The sequence below is a fragment of the Notolepis coatsorum genome, assembly GCF_963971535.1.
Source record: "Notolepis coatsorum genome assembly, chromosome: 1".
NCBI classification, from domain to species: Eukaryota; Metazoa; Chordata; class Actinopteri; order Aulopiformes; family Paralepididae; genus Notolepis; species Notolepis coatsorum.
Window position 1 is genome coordinate 18124247 of NC_140165.1, and position 17397 is coordinate 18141643.

A 17397-nucleotide genomic window follows, 5' to 3' on the forward strand; every position below is an offset into this window, starting at 1 on the left:
ATTCCCATTACAGATGGCGACGAGATGTTTTTTTAACCGATGGGTGTCGAGGTCGGCCGCCAAACGGACTCTGCAGAAAGGGTGAATCCTGGAATTCCGGGGGAGCGCTGTCTCGAGGCTCCTCCGTGCGAGACACAGAGGGGAGAGAACCAGCTGCGCCGTCCGCTTGGCTGTCACCTCCGGCATGAACCTTGGGGACGCGTGATGAGGAACACTCGGTGAGCTGTTGACATTCTGATTTCTGTTTAAAACATTTTTTGTTTTTAAATTTATAATTAGAGGTCTAAACTAGAACATGGTGCCGGTCAGAGCTATTTTTTAAATGTATATTACTATGTGCTCTGCAGTGGTTATTTTTTTCATTGTATTGGTGTATTACTGTGCTTGGTAGACTGGCGATGGTTTTTTTTCTATAGTTTCTCAATCTTGGTACGTCCCGAATGTATTAGGCAGGGATTAGGCCTTATAGACGGGGTGCGGGTGCCTACCACGAGTATAATAAAATATGTTGACGACGAGAAGAATTATGGGATATTTTTTTTAATTAGGTTAATATATATTTTAGAGCGATGGGGGTCGAGTTGGCCGCGAGCCGAGGCGCTATGCGGGCAGGTTGAAATCTTGGGTTTCAGGGAAAGCGCTTTCTTCTTCTCAATACTTCCCCACACATGGGAAGGGAGTGAGGAACCGCTTGCTAGCGTCCGTTTGGCTGCCAACTACGGCTAGAATCCATGGGAGCGTGGGGGAGATATTCGGTGAGCTGGGCATTCTGTTTAGAAGCGGTTATTTATAAAGTAGCCATTCTGTTTAAAAGCGGTTATTTATAAAGAGGCCATTCTGTTTAAAAGCGGTTATGTATAAAGTAGCCATTCTGTTTAAAAGCGGTTATTTATAAAGTGGCCATCCTGTTTAAAAGCGGTTATGTATAAAGTAGCCATTCTGTTTAGAAGCGGTTATTTATAAAGTGGCCATTCTGTTTAAAAGCGGTTATGTATAAAGTAGCCATTCTGTTTAAAAGCGGTTTTTGTTTCTATCTATAAAGTACTTATGCGAGTGGGGTATTGAATATAGGATAATGTGTGTAACCCCCCTGTGTTTCCTTGAGTACTGGGATTTAAGGGGTATGTTCTGGCTGTACGCTGTTTACAGAGCTTTTTGTCTCCGAGTGCTCAGGAGGAACCAATTTTTGGGGGCTACATAATTTGTACATAGTATTGTTTTTTTGGGTACCTTTTTTATGGTTTTCCTCTGGACACTTTAAATTAAGAGGTATGTTCCGATAATTAGGCGTGAATTACATTTGTATCCGAAATAACAGGCGTGTGCAAAGTACTGTGAGTATAGTGGAAAGGGCAAATAGTTTTAGGCACTGATTCTGGGTTTTTTGGTTGTTGCACTGTTTTTGGGTTATCACAAAGAGGCGGGAAGAGGGTCCGTGCGTGAGGATACCAAGTGCGTGGGATGCCAAAAGATAGGGGGACAGGGCTTATGTTGTGTGATTAGTTTTCCACTACCTTATCTGGTCAAACTGCAGTTTTTTCTGAAAAGAAATAGGATAGGGGCATTGTATCCGAAATAACAGGCGTGATACGTATCCGAAATAACAGGCGTGATACGCTACTCCACAGAGCTTTTTTCTCGAAAGTGTTCAGAGGAAACGATTTGTCGGCCACATATTTTATTGTGGGTTTTTATTTGTTGTCTTTTATTTTCTGTTTGGTTTGAGTTTACCTAGAAAATGGAAAATGTGGACAGTTTAGAGGGGCCAGAAAGGGGGGCCTGTGGGGTCATGACGGGAGAAGCTAAGAATCTGTTTTTCTGTCTTTTCTCCCACGGTGTGCCCGGGGCTGGATTTTGGGCTCGGTGTCTTTCCGTGTGCGTCACCGTCACCGGCCGTCCCGTCTCCTATCCGCTGGTCTCGCCGGCGACCATCAACTCCGGTGCGCCGGGCATTGGTGTAAAGACCTATAGAGCCTATAAGGAGGTGTTCGAGGGGAAAAAAGCACAATGGCGTGCGGAGGTGCAGGACGGGACGGGCCCACAGCGCATTGGCTGGACGCACGGCGGGGAGACATCGACCTGAGCTCAGGCAAAGTATAGCGCACACTCACATGCACGCACACAGATCGATGGAGATACAGGTACAGCAATATATTAAGGCCATGTGAACAAATCACTGACAATGGGCCTTCTGAAATTTGTATTAGTAGCTCCAAAGTTATCATAAAGTGTATAGGGTTTAGGTATACCTTTGAGACTGGGATTTAAATACATTTCAATATATACCCTGTTTTGAATCAACATAAAAAAAAAAAGAGAGCAGCCATAAAGGCACAAATATGGGTAATTATTTTTATTAAATACAGGATAGAATAGAAACAAGTGCATACGGTAGCACAGGCTGTGCACGCTGTTATATTACATAGAAATATTTTCCTCTGTCTGTGTAGGCACACACACACACACGTTTACATGCACGCACGCTGTGATAGGGGATAAACAATTCGCTATTTTATCTGCATCGTTTGTGTTTATCTGCATCGTTTGTGTTTATCTGCATCGTTTGTGTGTGTTGACATTGCCATGGGTGAATTTACGTCAGTTAGTATCTTGTTATTGACAGTAGAGCTGGACTGTTTTTGCTCATCATCACATTGTATCAGCCACCAAAATACTCATCAATATTTACATAGATTGACACTTGTGTCTGTGATCAATACATAGCTACTGCCGGAGAAATTGGGCTGCTAAATGAGGATTAGAGATCAGTAACGTTTTGGTGGTGTTCGTTCAGTGATAACAACATTGGCTAAATAGCTAACAAAATGAATACAACATATAGCGTGGCTAACGACACAGAACAACGTTAAAACAAGTGCATGCATGATTGTTTACAATAAGCGGGTGGTCAAAGGACTGACATAACGGGTAGATTGCCTGCACACCACGGGGCACACAGGGGTTCCGCGAGGTGCCTGATGGGAATGTTTCTTTAAGAACAACTATTGAACTAAACAAATAGTCTATCTAGTGCTTCATGTGTATACAATAAGTGCTTAATCTAATAACATGAACTAAAAAAAAAAAAGTCGATCAAAATGTCTTCACACGTTTCGTAAAGTTATTATAGGAACTTTATCAACTTGACGTCCGCGGCAGGCGTCATTGCTTTTACCAACAGGGTTCCCAATGCGGCTCTGGTTCGTTATCGTTTACAAGGGAATACAAAGCGGCTGTCGTGATAATCACACAACAATACTTCCGGTCCGGTCGGTGGGCTTCATAATAAAAGTCTAGAACACCGGAAAAGACGGAGCGGTGGGCTTCAAAATAAAAGTCTAAAACACCGGAAAATAAGTTTATTTTGTACAGCGTTTTCCTCCACGAGTACTCGAGTACATCATGTGATCAATCGATCTGGATTATTTTTGCCCATCCCTAGTTTATCCTGTGCAGCAAGTCATATTGCCACACTGCCAGCGAGAGAATGTTTGTTGACATTCCTCATTAGAACATCTGAGATTAGAGTGTACTGGAGGCCCAGAGCGAGGGAGAGGGGTGACCTCTTTAATGCAACAGTAGAGAAACGTTTTGAAGTGTGTGTAAAGGTTAAACGCAGTTGTCATGACAACACGTCGCATGACAACCAGAAGGCGGGTTTATTGTTGAAAAGGATCCCCATTAGCTGTCGCCTGAGCTGAAGTCTCCATTCCAATAGAGATAGTGTATATTTTGGTCTTTATTTTGCTATACATTGTGGCGAGGGGAAGCCACTGTATATATATATATGTATATATATATGTTATGTGTATATATATATATATATATTGGGGGGAGAGACAGGTATAATGGGGGGGCAGACATCATTATCAACATCAGCTCACATATTTAAGTAGTGCATTCTTAGGTGGTATTTGAAAGACACTTTACTATTCAATTTACTTATGTTCAGTGGGCAGTTATTCCAATGATTGATGGCACGATGAACAACAGTCCTCTTTAAAGATTTTGGTATTGTATGAGAGGGCGCTGTCATCAGGTATCAGCGTAGTATGTGCGTTTCTCTTTAAGAGAGGCACACATTAGCCAGTCAAAACAATTTGGTTATGATCTATGTTGATCCTTGCTATAAGGCCATAAGTGACATTGTTATGGGATCCGTTCTGTTTTCCTTGTAAAGCAGCCATAATAGTCATTTCAGCCAATCCTCAGGGTGATGTTCCAGCTCCTTCCACGTCATATGTGTGTATTAACTGTCTTGCCGAACGAAAGATCGCTCTCACTTGGTGATCGGACATTTGTTTACATGGTCTGATTACCAACTGCGCATTCCTTATCAATTGATCAGTGTGAGGAATTAAAACTATCTTCCATTCCTTATTTCAAACTTTGGCCTCAGAACAAGTTATTGATTTAAAATTCCTCCTTAAAAGTACAGTGGGGCTCAATACACACAGTGATCGAAATGTGTTGGCTTAGCAAAGGGCGATAGAAGGAGTGGTTCAGAGGCAGGATGTTTAGCACACTGCCAGCGAGAGTGGGTTTTTATTTTTTGTTTATTTGGTTTGTCCAGTTCTATTCATATGTGATTTGGCATAGTATGGAATGTTGCCATAACAATGACAAAATGGAGCTATAATTTTGAAAATGGCTTTATCCAATGTTCAGATTTCTGTCCTGGAATTATATGCAAATTAGTGCATATTTAAGTAGATCAGGCCTCATGTGCATGTTTGAACATACAATTGTGATAAAAAAAAAAAAAAAAGGTAGTGTCTTAATGTAAGTAGTGAACTGGGGAAGTTTCAGTGTGATATATATTAGTTCACCTGCAGTGTCTCCCCTTTAAGTTCAGTTCAGTCTTAGACCTGTCCTCTGGTAAGGAGGTGAGAACTACAACATGTCACCCCTGAGTGACAGTGTGATTGAATGACCTTCGTCCAGCTTCAGAATACAGTTTTTTATTATTAATTCTTTATTTTCTTTCTCTCTCTTTAATCTTATTCGTATGTCACAGGAGTGCACGTGATTGTGTTCAGTTGTGTTTGAGCCATGTACTGATAACATTACAAGTTATTGCTCATATTATATTATAAATCTCCCATAACAATAAGTATCAGAAAGAACAATATCATCTAAGAATGATTCGTTATTAAAAGATTTAGCTATGTACTGATGGTTTTTTTTTTCTTCTTTCTTTTTTCTGTGGTGGGGTCTCGCTGAACGGTCTCTTCACTCTGCTTGCGGTCCGGGCACCCATCTCTGACCAAGAGGAGGACGCGCAGAGGACCACTGTCTGTACCAGGCTTCTGCAGTTACAGCGGTGACACATGGACAGTACTCCGTGACCATCAGATCTGTGAGACGGTTTCCAGAACCTGACGGGGGAACCGACTACAGCTGATTACGGGGAGACAAGCTGGCCCAGCTAATCTACTGGACCAGAGCTCCACTCTGCAGCTACAGCATGGACACTGAGACAGTTTCTAGCAGGCCTGTTCCATCAGGGCCACGACCAAGGGCCTGAGGGGGGGGACCGACTACAGCTGGTTTCTGTGAAAGTAAGCTGTCCCAATCTGCTCCAGAACTAGGAGGCAGAGGGCCTATCGGCTAGTGAACGATGGGGCGCTAAGACCATCAACCGACAGCTGACTCCAGTCTGATAGGATCAGTGGTCCTGAGATAAAGATCTTAGAGACAGTTTCCAGCAGGTCTAAGCCATTCACCGGACAGGCTCCTTACATCGGAGGGGAGGATCATCAGGACCGAGCCACGGCATACATGGACTGCAGAGGGGGGTGCTTGGACCAGCGGCCGGGGGAGGGAGAAGAGACCGTTTCCGGGATGAGGCAAGTTTTACCCACAATGCTTAGGTTTGAACCACAATACATGCAGATATTACAGTATCGTCCTAAAAGATGTTAGGTAATGATGTAATGAACTTTCTTTGATTCAGGTGGAGATTTTTTTAATATGTTGTGCATTGCAATGGTAACCAGTTATTTTTTTCATTCTTTGTGAGGAGTCTGCAAATTGTTTTTGTTTTGTTTTGGCTATCTCCCGGAGAATGCAGTCACGTGTATTCTGTTTTCGCTATGAGTTTTGTGAGAATGTTTTTGTCTTCTAGTAATGCACCCAGTGTTATATTTCGTGAGCGCAGTCTATCTTGCAAGGTACTGCCCTGTGTTTTCTTTTGTGATTTCAATTTTTCAGCTTGGTGGTGGGAGAAGTATGGCCTTGACAAAACCAGAGGCTGGACTGTACCCTTGAATCCTGCAACCACCGTCTGGGCATTTGCAAAGAGACGCTAATGATGGCTGCTGTTATGACAACTTCTCTTTTGCACGTGACACGGGGTCTATGCAGAGGACCTTTTGTTTTTTAGATAATAAAAATAGTTTTTGCTGGGTTATTATAATCTGTGTTTGAATGATAATATTTTTTGTTATCTTTATGAAATGATAATGATTGTGATTAATAATTATCAAGAGGAGGGAACTGTCGTGGAATATATTATCATGTCATTATGAGTCTCTGTTATTTTATCATGTCATACAGCTAGAGTTTCAGTCCAACCAGATTTACTGGTTAATGTGTGTATGTCTCTTTAAGATACTCTATCATTCTCTCAGTCGTAACGAAGTTGCTGTTTGTACCAGCCATAGAGCCATAACCCAAGGTCATGGGAACTGTAAGATGGAGCTGTTTTTCCTTCCAGGCTTAGCCATAACATAGTCGTATTATTAATTTCTCTAACCAGCCATTTTGTTTTCTTCTACGTAATTTCATGTATTCAATGGTATGTCTGACCAGGCCTCTAGGCCAGTCCCCTGTCAGACGCTAGTGGGTTAACATGTCTGCCTCTGGGGGGGTGACTGGTCTGGCAGCGTGGCCACGCTGTCATGAACTTTCTTTATTAAATAAACCTTTCTATTATTATTAATAATGACTCAGAATGATTAATGTAAGCGGCTCATCGTTTGTCCTTTAATAATTCCCATTACATTACAATCATTTTCATATAACGCTACTTGGGACAGCTCTGCTGTAAACACTGGTGTAGCTGGCTCTGCTCTAATCACTCTAACCCCATGCTCGGTTGCTAACTTGCTATTGTTTGCGACAGTCTGCCGTGAACATGGGAAATAATTGCGACAGCTCTGCTGTAAACACTGGGAATAACCTCGGTTGCTATGCCCACACGCACCCACTGCAACCGGGATGTGCGCAAAACTTCACCCTGGACTCCGGTTTTCAAAGACCGCGGTTACAGTGTAGCAAAACCCCGGTTGTGTGTGCCCAAACAGTGCAACTGCGCACATACAATCATGGTTACATTAAATCCAGCGCTCGTGTGGACGGGGCCTTAGTTTAACTTCTCAACTGAACACAGTATGCCTTTTATAGCCCAAAGTCATGTTGTGACCAAAAACTTTTTTGTGAGATTGTGTGTCTGTGTGGGTAGGGTAGAGGTACCCTTCACACCTTGGACCAAATCTAAAGCGATAACTTCTGATGACATTCTAATCATCGTCGTAGAAAATATCATCATGTCATTATAGATCTGTGTTGAGATATCATTTTATCTTTGTACAGCTTGACTGGTTATGGCCAGCTAGTATAATGTGTGTGTCTCTTTAAAAGGTCCAAAGTACACAGCTAGCCAAAGCAAGGTTGTGTTATTAGTCCCCTATTGAGAACCCAGTTTGTTTATACTTTCATCATCATATCTGATGTATAATGTTACGTCTTGCAAGTGTGTATAAACTATGTTCTGCCCAGACCTCTTGGTCACTTTGCTGGTCAGATTCAGTGTGTGAACACATGTTGTCTCCGATTGTAAACTGAACTTTCATTTTGTGGCCACAGATGAAATAAACTGTTTCCTATTTTTAATAACGACTCAGAATGATTTATACAAACGGCTCATCTTTTTGTCCTTTAACATTTCCCATAACATCATTCTGACTAGGTTCCCACAGACATTGCAAAATGAAATTCAAGGACTTTCAAGTACTTTCCCAAGCACTATTTTTCATTTCAAAAGGGCATTTAAAGGGATACAATTCACGTTTAAATGCAGTTTTTTGTATAATTTTTTGTATAATCCGATCCAATATTTATGGCTTAAAACCAATTTGTTACACTTTACATTACAAAAAAATTATTTCTTGATTCAGAACAATTTTATCATGGATGAACAAAACTTTCAATGCGAATGGTTGATTTGAATTTCAAGGACTTTTTAAGCACATTGTTAAAAATGGGCTGTTTTCAAGGAATTCCAGCTAATCGAGCACTTTAAACACTTCAAGGACCTTGTGCGAACCCTGTTCAGATAATATAATTATAATGAATGCCTAATTCTCACCACAATGGTGACTAAACACACAGCCAACATGTTATAAATGCTGTGTGTATACTTAAAACGGCTGTAGTAAAACCACTACTAAAGAAAACAAACTTAGATGTAAACGAACTAAAAAGCTATAGGCCAATATCGAACCTTCCATTTATCAGCAAGATATTAGAAAAGATAGTCTCAGTACAAATAAACTCCTTTCTCAAAGATAATAACATCATGGAGGAATTACAATCAGGTTTCAGAACAAATCACAGCACTGAAACTGCCCTTACTAAAATAGTTAGCGACCTCAGGCTAAACTCTGATGCTGGCAAAGTCTCAATTCTTGTCCTATTGGACCTTAGTGCAGCGTTCGATACGATTGACCATAATATCCTGATCAGTCGTCTTGAAAGACTGGTTGGCTTTTCCGATCATGTACTAAATTGGCTCATAACATACATTAAGGGGAGAAGGTTCTATGTTAAGCTTGGAGACAATGTATCCGAGGAACATGACAGCAGCTTTGGAGTTGCACAAGGAAGCTGCCTTGGTCCATTACTCTTCTCACTATATATGCTGCCCCTCGGGGACATCATTCGAGACCACAATGTATGCTTCCATAGTTATGCTGATGATACACAACTATATATCTCCGCAGAACCAAATAACACTACAGCCATACAGTCCATCACAAATTGTCTGTTAGCAATAAACAAGTGGATGAACAATAACTTCCTAAAATTAAACGAAAGCAAGACCGAAATCCTATTGATCGGCCCAAAAGTGAAAAGGGAAGTGCTGTGTGAAAACCTGGGGAGTCTGTCATCCTATGTAAAGACTGAGGTTACAAGCCTAGGTGTCATCTTGGACTCAGACCTGACCTTTAAGTCTCATATAAATAAGGCCATGAGAACGTCATTCTTCCACCTAAGAAACATAGCGAAAGTAAGACCTTTCGTAAATAAAAAGGATGCAGAGACACTGATTCATGCTTTTGTATCAAGTCGGCTTGACTATTGTAATGCACTGTTCACTGGTCTTCCCAAAGCAACCATTGGGAAGCTTCAGCTTATCCAAAACTCTGCAGCTCGATTACTAACTCATACAAGGAGAAGAGAACATATCACTCCAGTCCTAGCCACTCTGCACTGGCTTCCAATAACTCATAGAATTGATTTTAAGGTCCTTTTCCTAACATATAAAGCTCTTAATGAGCAAGGCCCAAAATACATAGCAAATTCCCTAGTTAGTTATCTGCCCTCAAGAACGCTACGGTCATCCACTACAGGTTTACTAGACACACCCAGAAACCAAAAGAGGATAGGAAGTATGGCATTTGCCAACTATGCCCCAAAACTATGGAACACACTACCAACACACATCAGAAACGCCAGCTCCATACACATTTTTAAAGGAAAATTAAAAACGTACCTATACAGTCTAGCTTACAAATAGTTATGGCTTGGAAAAACCTGATGGATCCATGAGGCTAGGATAAGCCTTGTGGACCCAACTCTTTAGATGAGGGAACGGGTACATACGCACACAATACACGACCACTGATGGATCCGTAAGGCTTGGATAAGCCTTATGGACCCAACTCTTTAGATGAGGGAACGGGTACATACGCACACAATACGCGACCACTGATGGATCCATGGGGCTTGGATAAGTCTTATGGACCCAACTCTGACCACTAATAAAAACGTAACTACACTAGCGTTATAAGAGCTAACATTGCTACCTACCGTACAAGTGCATTGGTTTAGTGCATTTCCTACTTCCGGTTGCTACTGAGCGGACATGTTTGTGCGGACCTGTTCTCCCAAACTGGTAAGCAAATGACTGTTTTCATGTTTTCATTTTTACGTTATTTTCATTTTTACGTTATTATTATTATTATTATTATTATTATTATTATTATTATTATTATTATTATTATTATTATTATTATTATTATTATTATTATTATTATTATTATTATTATTATTATTATTATTATTATTATTATTATTATTATTATTATTATTATTATTATTATTATTATTATTATTATTATTATTATTATTATTATTATTATTATTATATATATATATATATTTTTTTTTAAACATTGATCTTAACTGATCACTGACTTTATTGCTTTTATCGTTATATATGCCTATGTTTGTGTACAGCACTTTGAGCTACATGACATGTATGAAAGGTGCTTTATAAATACTTACTTACTTACTTACTTACTTACTTACTTACTTACTTACTTACTTACTTACTTACTTACTTACTTACTTACTTACTTACTTACTTACTTACTTACTTACTTGAGAAAATATCATTATAGTAACTCTAACACATTTACTCCAGTGGAAATGTTTGTGTGTTCACGCGTGTCACCACAGGTCTACAGCACCATAACATTCAAATAACTTCAAATAACCCCAAAAAAACATCTCATGAGACTTGACAGTGTTCATCAGCTATACCCAATGCTTCGACAACCTGCCTATGAACTGAACTATTAACGAACCCCTTCATCCAGGGCAGTAACGGAGGAGGGTAAACCCACCTAAACTCAAGTTTACCCTCCTTTTTATTCATGAAGTATACTTAAAGCATTTTGCGAGGCAGTCTGTTCTGTGATTTGAAGAGGTTGTTGCCCAGTAAATGCACTTGACACTATGGATCTCATGGAATGTATTCCCAGTGTTGTGGAATATTTTAAATGAGCCGAGACAGTGAGCTGTAGAAATTCAGATGAGTCAAGTTGTAAAAATGTTACATAGGTTTATTTTCCGTGATCACGGAAAAAGTCCTCAGTTTACAATCAGAGACAAGTGTACACAAGCATCTGACAGAAAAGTGAGAAAGAGCTCTGGTCAGACTTACAACTAAGTACCAGCTGGGAATGACAAATGGAAACAAAGATGATAAAACAAAAAAAATACGGGTTTAGGGGGTTTGTCGTGTCTCACACAAGACTGATATGAAGGACCACAAGAAAAAGAACAAGATGTGGACATGTCATATCTAAGTCAAACTGTCCTGGGCCTTGGCCGTTGTTTTAAGAACACTGTAGACTGTCGCCCTAGTGTCTGAGCTGTATACTAGTTTTGTACAGAGAAATATGTATTTATAACAGAGCTATGAAACATGTCCAATAAGCTGTACAAATGATGTAACATAATAAATTACCATTACACCAGTGTCAGAAATATTGTGTCCGTTACTAGGCTTGAGTAAATTGTAATGAACCAAAGGAGAATATCAATTTTATGATGGTGAATACCACCATGCAAGGTGGCAACTTGCTCATCGGGAGCAGTTAGGGGTTAAGTCTCTTGATCAATAAACCTCTTGAATCTTGAAGGACACTTTGACACGCTGCCGGGAGGAGCTGGAATCAAAACCAGGAGCCTTCCGATTATGAGGACTGTGTGTATGTGTAACTAGGAGGGATACGAGGACTGTGTGTATGTGTAACTAGGAGGGATACGAGGACTGTGTGTATGTGTAACTAGGAGGGATACGAGGACTGTGTATGTGTAACTAGGAGGGATACAAGGACTGTGTGTATGTGTAACTAGGAGGGATACGAGAACTGTGTGTATGTGTAACTAGGAGGGATACGAGGAATGTGTGTATGTGTAACTAGGAGGGATATGAGAACTGTGCATGTGTAACTAGGAGGGATATGAAGACTGTGTGTATGTGTAACTAGGAGGGATATGAAGACTGTGTGTATGTGTAACTAGGAGGGATATGAAGACTGTGTATGTGTAACTAGGAGGGATATGACTATAAGCTATTTGGGACACGGAGCTATGTCCCAAACACACACACTGTTGTCACCGGAAGGGCACGCGATGGTATCTACTGCGCATGGGCGTTTTCGCAACAACGGCTAGCGTGCTGACTACACGCTGTTGTCGATTCGTTTTTTTTTGCGTATCTCCAAACGCAAACACAATTTTGCGTTTCAGCCGTATCCACAAAAAAACGCCAAAAAACGCATTTCTGTGTAATAGGGACATCAAACGTCGTCAAAAAAGTATAAAAAAACGCCAGGAATACACTAGTCTAACCATGGCCTCAGAAGAAGCTTCTATCCCCAGGCCATCAGGCTGCTAAACGAACAATAAACACTATGCAACAACCATCAAATGCACACAGCACACACACCCACACGCACACACTCACTTAAACCACACAAACACACTTTATATTTATTGATAAAGGATTTGCACTACAACTCGTACACCTACTGTAAATTGTAGCAAAATTGCACCTCATCCCATTCTGCCTTGCACTATATAGTATTGTATATTAGTACACTGCATAGTATTGTATATTATATGGTAACTCAGTTACGTCTATTCTGCATCAAACATTGTACATATGTCTATACTGAACACTGTGACCTCATTTTTTTTTACTTCTAATTTACATGCTATACTATGTTATTTTATTTCATACTTATCTTGTCTTGCACAGTCTCTGGAGCGTAACAGTAAGAAGCATTTTGTATAAAAGTATTCTGTACTTCTGTATGACAACTATTAAAGAAACTTGAAACTTGAACTTGAATAACCTCTCATTCTGCTACTTTGATCGATAACATTTTCACTAATGTTATAAATAATAGAATTGTGTGCGGACTGCTGACAAATGATATAACAGATCACTTACCAGTTTTTGTAGAAGATAATAATCAGCCAAAGAGGGAATCTCAGAAAATGTGTAATAAAAGGCACCTTTCAGAGGACTCAATAGGGGCACTCAAAAGGGAACTGGCTCTCCAGCAATGGGTTGAGGTGTTTGAAGCAACTGATGTGGACTCAGCATATGGCTGCTTTCTGAATACATTCATGACTTTATATGATCGTTTCTGTCCTATTGTGCAGCAAAGTAGCCGACAAACTAGGAAGCCAGATAAACCATGGATAACAAAAGGAATTTCAAATGCCTGTAAAAAGAAGAATACTCTTTATAGAGATGTCATCAAGCATAGAACTAAACAGAAAGAAATCAAATATAAAATATATAAAAATAAATTAATAGATACTATAAGAAAACGTAAGAAGGATTATTATAATAACTTACTAGAAATTAATAAAAATGATATTAAAGGAACATGGAAAATTATAAACACAATAATTGGAAAATAAAATAACAAACCAGGCTATATTGATAATTTTTCTGTAAATGGAACGGAAATAACCAACATGCATGAGGTAGTGGAGGAGTTTGATAATTTGTTTGTAAATGTTGGCCCAGATCTTGCAAGGAAGATCAAGCCTCCACAAGGGGGAGCTATTGCAGAACAATACATTGATAGAAATCCATCCAAAATCTTTTTGTATGACGTATCTAATATGGAAATAATTGCTATTGTAAACAATCTCAAGAATAAAACATCTACAGATGTGAATGGGTTAGACATGTCTCTTATTAAAAAACGAATCAAAGAAATTGTAGATCCAATTACTTTCATATGTAATCTATCTTTTAGGATGGGGACCTTTCCAACTGAAATGAAAACAGCCAAAGTAATTCCAATACATAAAGCAGGAGAAAAAAATGTTTTTACAAATTATAGGCCTGTTTCTTTACTTCCTCAATTTTCTGAAATTCTGGAAAAACTTTTTGTTGCTCGTCTGGACAGTTTTATTGATAAGAATGAGATATTGATTGATAGCCAGTATGGATTCAGAACTAACAGATCCACATCAATGGCTCTCATGCAGGTAGCAGAAGAGTTAACAAATTCAATCGATAATAAACAGTATGCAGTTGGAGTTTTTATTGATCTGAAAAAAGCTTTTGATACCATTGACCATGATATTTTACTCAGAAAACTTGAAAAGTATGGAATTAGAGGGATAGGGCTCAGTTGGATAAAAAGTTACATAGAAAATAGGAAACAATGTGTGCAGATGGGGAAGACCAGATCATCCTGCAAAGTGATAACATGTGGGGTACCGCAAGGATCCATTTTAGGACCGAAATTATTTATATTGTATATTAATGATATCATTGATGTTTCTGATAAACTTAAATTTATCATTTTTGCAGATGATACCAAAATGTTTTGTTCAGGTGCAGACCTACAACAGTTGCTAACAAATATTACAGGTGAACTGGGGAAGCTGAAATGTTGGCTTGATACTAACAAACTCTCCTTAAATATAAGTAAGTCTAAATTTATTTTGTTTGGAAATAAAAAAAAATACATCCGGATACTCAAGTAGAGATATGCATAGATAATGTTCATCTTAAAAGAGTAAATGAATATGTTTAGGGGTCGTGATAGACCAAAACCTCAGCTGGAAAACTCATATTAACTATGTAAAGAAAAAAACAGCGAGTAGCTTAGGTATCTTAAGAAAAACCAGACACATATTAAATTTGAGATCATTATACACAATTTATTGTACTATTTTATTATCATATCTAACTTACTGTATAGAAACTTGGGGAAACACATACAAAACTAATCTGAATCCTATTATCATTTTACAGAAAAAGCAATAAGGGTTGTGAACAATGTTAGTTATCTCCATACTACAAACACACTGTTTTTTGAACTAAGGGCATTAAAGTTCCTCGACTTAGTTGACCTTAAAACAGCAGAGATAGTTTTTAAAGCTAGAAGTCATCAACATGTAACTTACAAATTTTGTTTAAAGAACGAGAGGTGACGTATAATTTAAGAAGAACACTCAATTTGAAACAGCCTAGAGCTCGAACCACACTTAAAAGTATGTCTGTGTCAGTTAAAGGAGTGAAACTCTGGAACAATATACCGGATGAAATAAAAAACAGCAGGAGTATTTTTAAGTTGAAAAATATGTTTAAAAACAGGGTTCTAGAATCTTATAGTAAAATTTAACCTACAATATATATATTTTTTTTCTACCATGAAACTCTGGTATTGCAGATTAATTTTAGATTTTTCCTATGTTGGCTTATGTTCTTTTCAGGAATGTTTTTTTTTGTTGATTGTTTTTTTTTTTTTTTTTTTTTTTTTATCTTGCAAACTTTAACTTTTTTTTGTTCTTTTCTGGATAGTTTTTTGTTGATTTTTGATTGTTGATTTATTTTTGTTATATTTTGAAAACTAACTTTTTTTTTATTTGTTTTTTTGAATTAGGGGTAGGTTGCTCTATAAGCATTCGGCTTCAAACCTATCCTTTTCGTTTGTTTATTTGTGAAAATGTTCGAAAAATTATTTGTTTGTTTTTTAATTTTTTTATTTGTTTTTGTCTTTTTCCCCCTCCTTTTTCCTCCGATTTTCTCCCATCCCAATGTTAGTCGTTATGCCAATTCCCAATTCCCTTCCTGGTCGCTGCGCACTTACCCCCCACAGTCGGTCTGAGTGGAGGCTATCACGTGCTTCTTCCGACACACGTCTAGCCAATCAACCGCTTCTTTTCACCTGGCAGCGCGGACTCTCATTGGTGACGAACGCAATCTCCGCTACGCCACCTGACCGCCCCTTGTTTTTTTATTTGTAAACATTTGAAATAAAATAATTCATTCATTCATTCATTCATTCTTCAGAGTCCATCCGTTCGGTCAGTCTGGTCGAAGATGCGAAAGGCCCCGCTGGACCCCACCTGCCTCCGCTGGGGCTGGGGCTCCTATATGCGCCCGTCGGGGAAGGCGTGCTTGTAGAAGCAGTTGGAGCCGAACGAGCAGGTCCCGCGACCCTCGTCGAAATATTGACACGGTTGTTTCCCCATGCCGTCTTTGTATTTCTGAATTAGCTTCTGCTTGTCCTCCTTGTCTTCCACCCAGTACTCGCTCGCTATCACAAAGTTGGACGTGATTCAACACTTTGGGCAAAACTTGGTGATCTTTTTCTCGAACTGCTTGGCGCTCCTCCACCTGCGGATGCACTTCAGGCAGTAGCAGTGGCTGCAGTTGGACAGGATGCCGAAGCGGCGCTTGCTGGGGTTGGTCTTCTCGAACACCACCTCCATGCACAGGCCACACATCATGTCCTTGCTGCGCTGGATGGCGAACAAGATCTCCACATCCTTCTTGTGAGACTCGATGCACGCCTGAGGGGCTTCCTGCACTCTTAAAAAAAAATGTATTTTTACGGGACTTTCAATGTATTATTTTACAGATTACTTTTGTTTTTCTACTTTAAGTGTAAATCCCATAAAAATACAGGAAATTCCATAAAAATACAGTAAATAACCTTTAATACAAATATTAACCATTAAATAAAGGTTGTAATCTGTAGATTGATTTAATAAGAAATTATCTTTTTTTTACAGGATTATTCCATTGCTTAATTGTCTTGAATGTTAAATTACATGTAAAACACCTAGAATATACATCATTTTACTGTATGTGAAAATAAGGCAACTTTCTGTTTTTTTGCTGTTAAACTTTAAATGTAATGTTAAATAATGTTAAAAAAGAGAATAATATAATTAAAAAACAGTAAAAACCTTCAGTTATTCTACAGGTAATTCTTTTTAAATACATGTATTTGCTTAATTGTGTTGAATGTTAAATTACATTGAATTGTATGTAAAAACACATAAGATACTCATCATTTTACTGAATGTGAAAATAAGGCAACTTTCAGTATTTAAAAAAAATACGATCAAACTCCTTCAATAAAGTGACAGAACTTAAAGTTCAGCAGTGAAACACTGTTATTTCACAGGTTTTTCCTACATTTATGATGAAACACCTTCAATTAAGTGACATAACTTAAGTTCAGCAGTGAAACACTGTTATTTTACAGGTTTCCCCATAATTATTACAATCAAACTCCTTCAATTAAGTGACAGAACTTCGTTCAGCAGTGAAACGCTGTTATTTGGCAGGTTTTTCCTACATTTATGATGAAACACCTTCAATTAAGTGACATAACTAAAAGTTCAGCAGTGAAATACTGTCATTTGACAGTATTTTCCTAAATTATTACGATCAAACTCCTTCAATTAAGTGACAGAACTTAAAGTTCAGCAGTGAAACACTGTTATTTCACAGGTTTTTCCTACATTTACGATGAAACACCTTCAATTAAG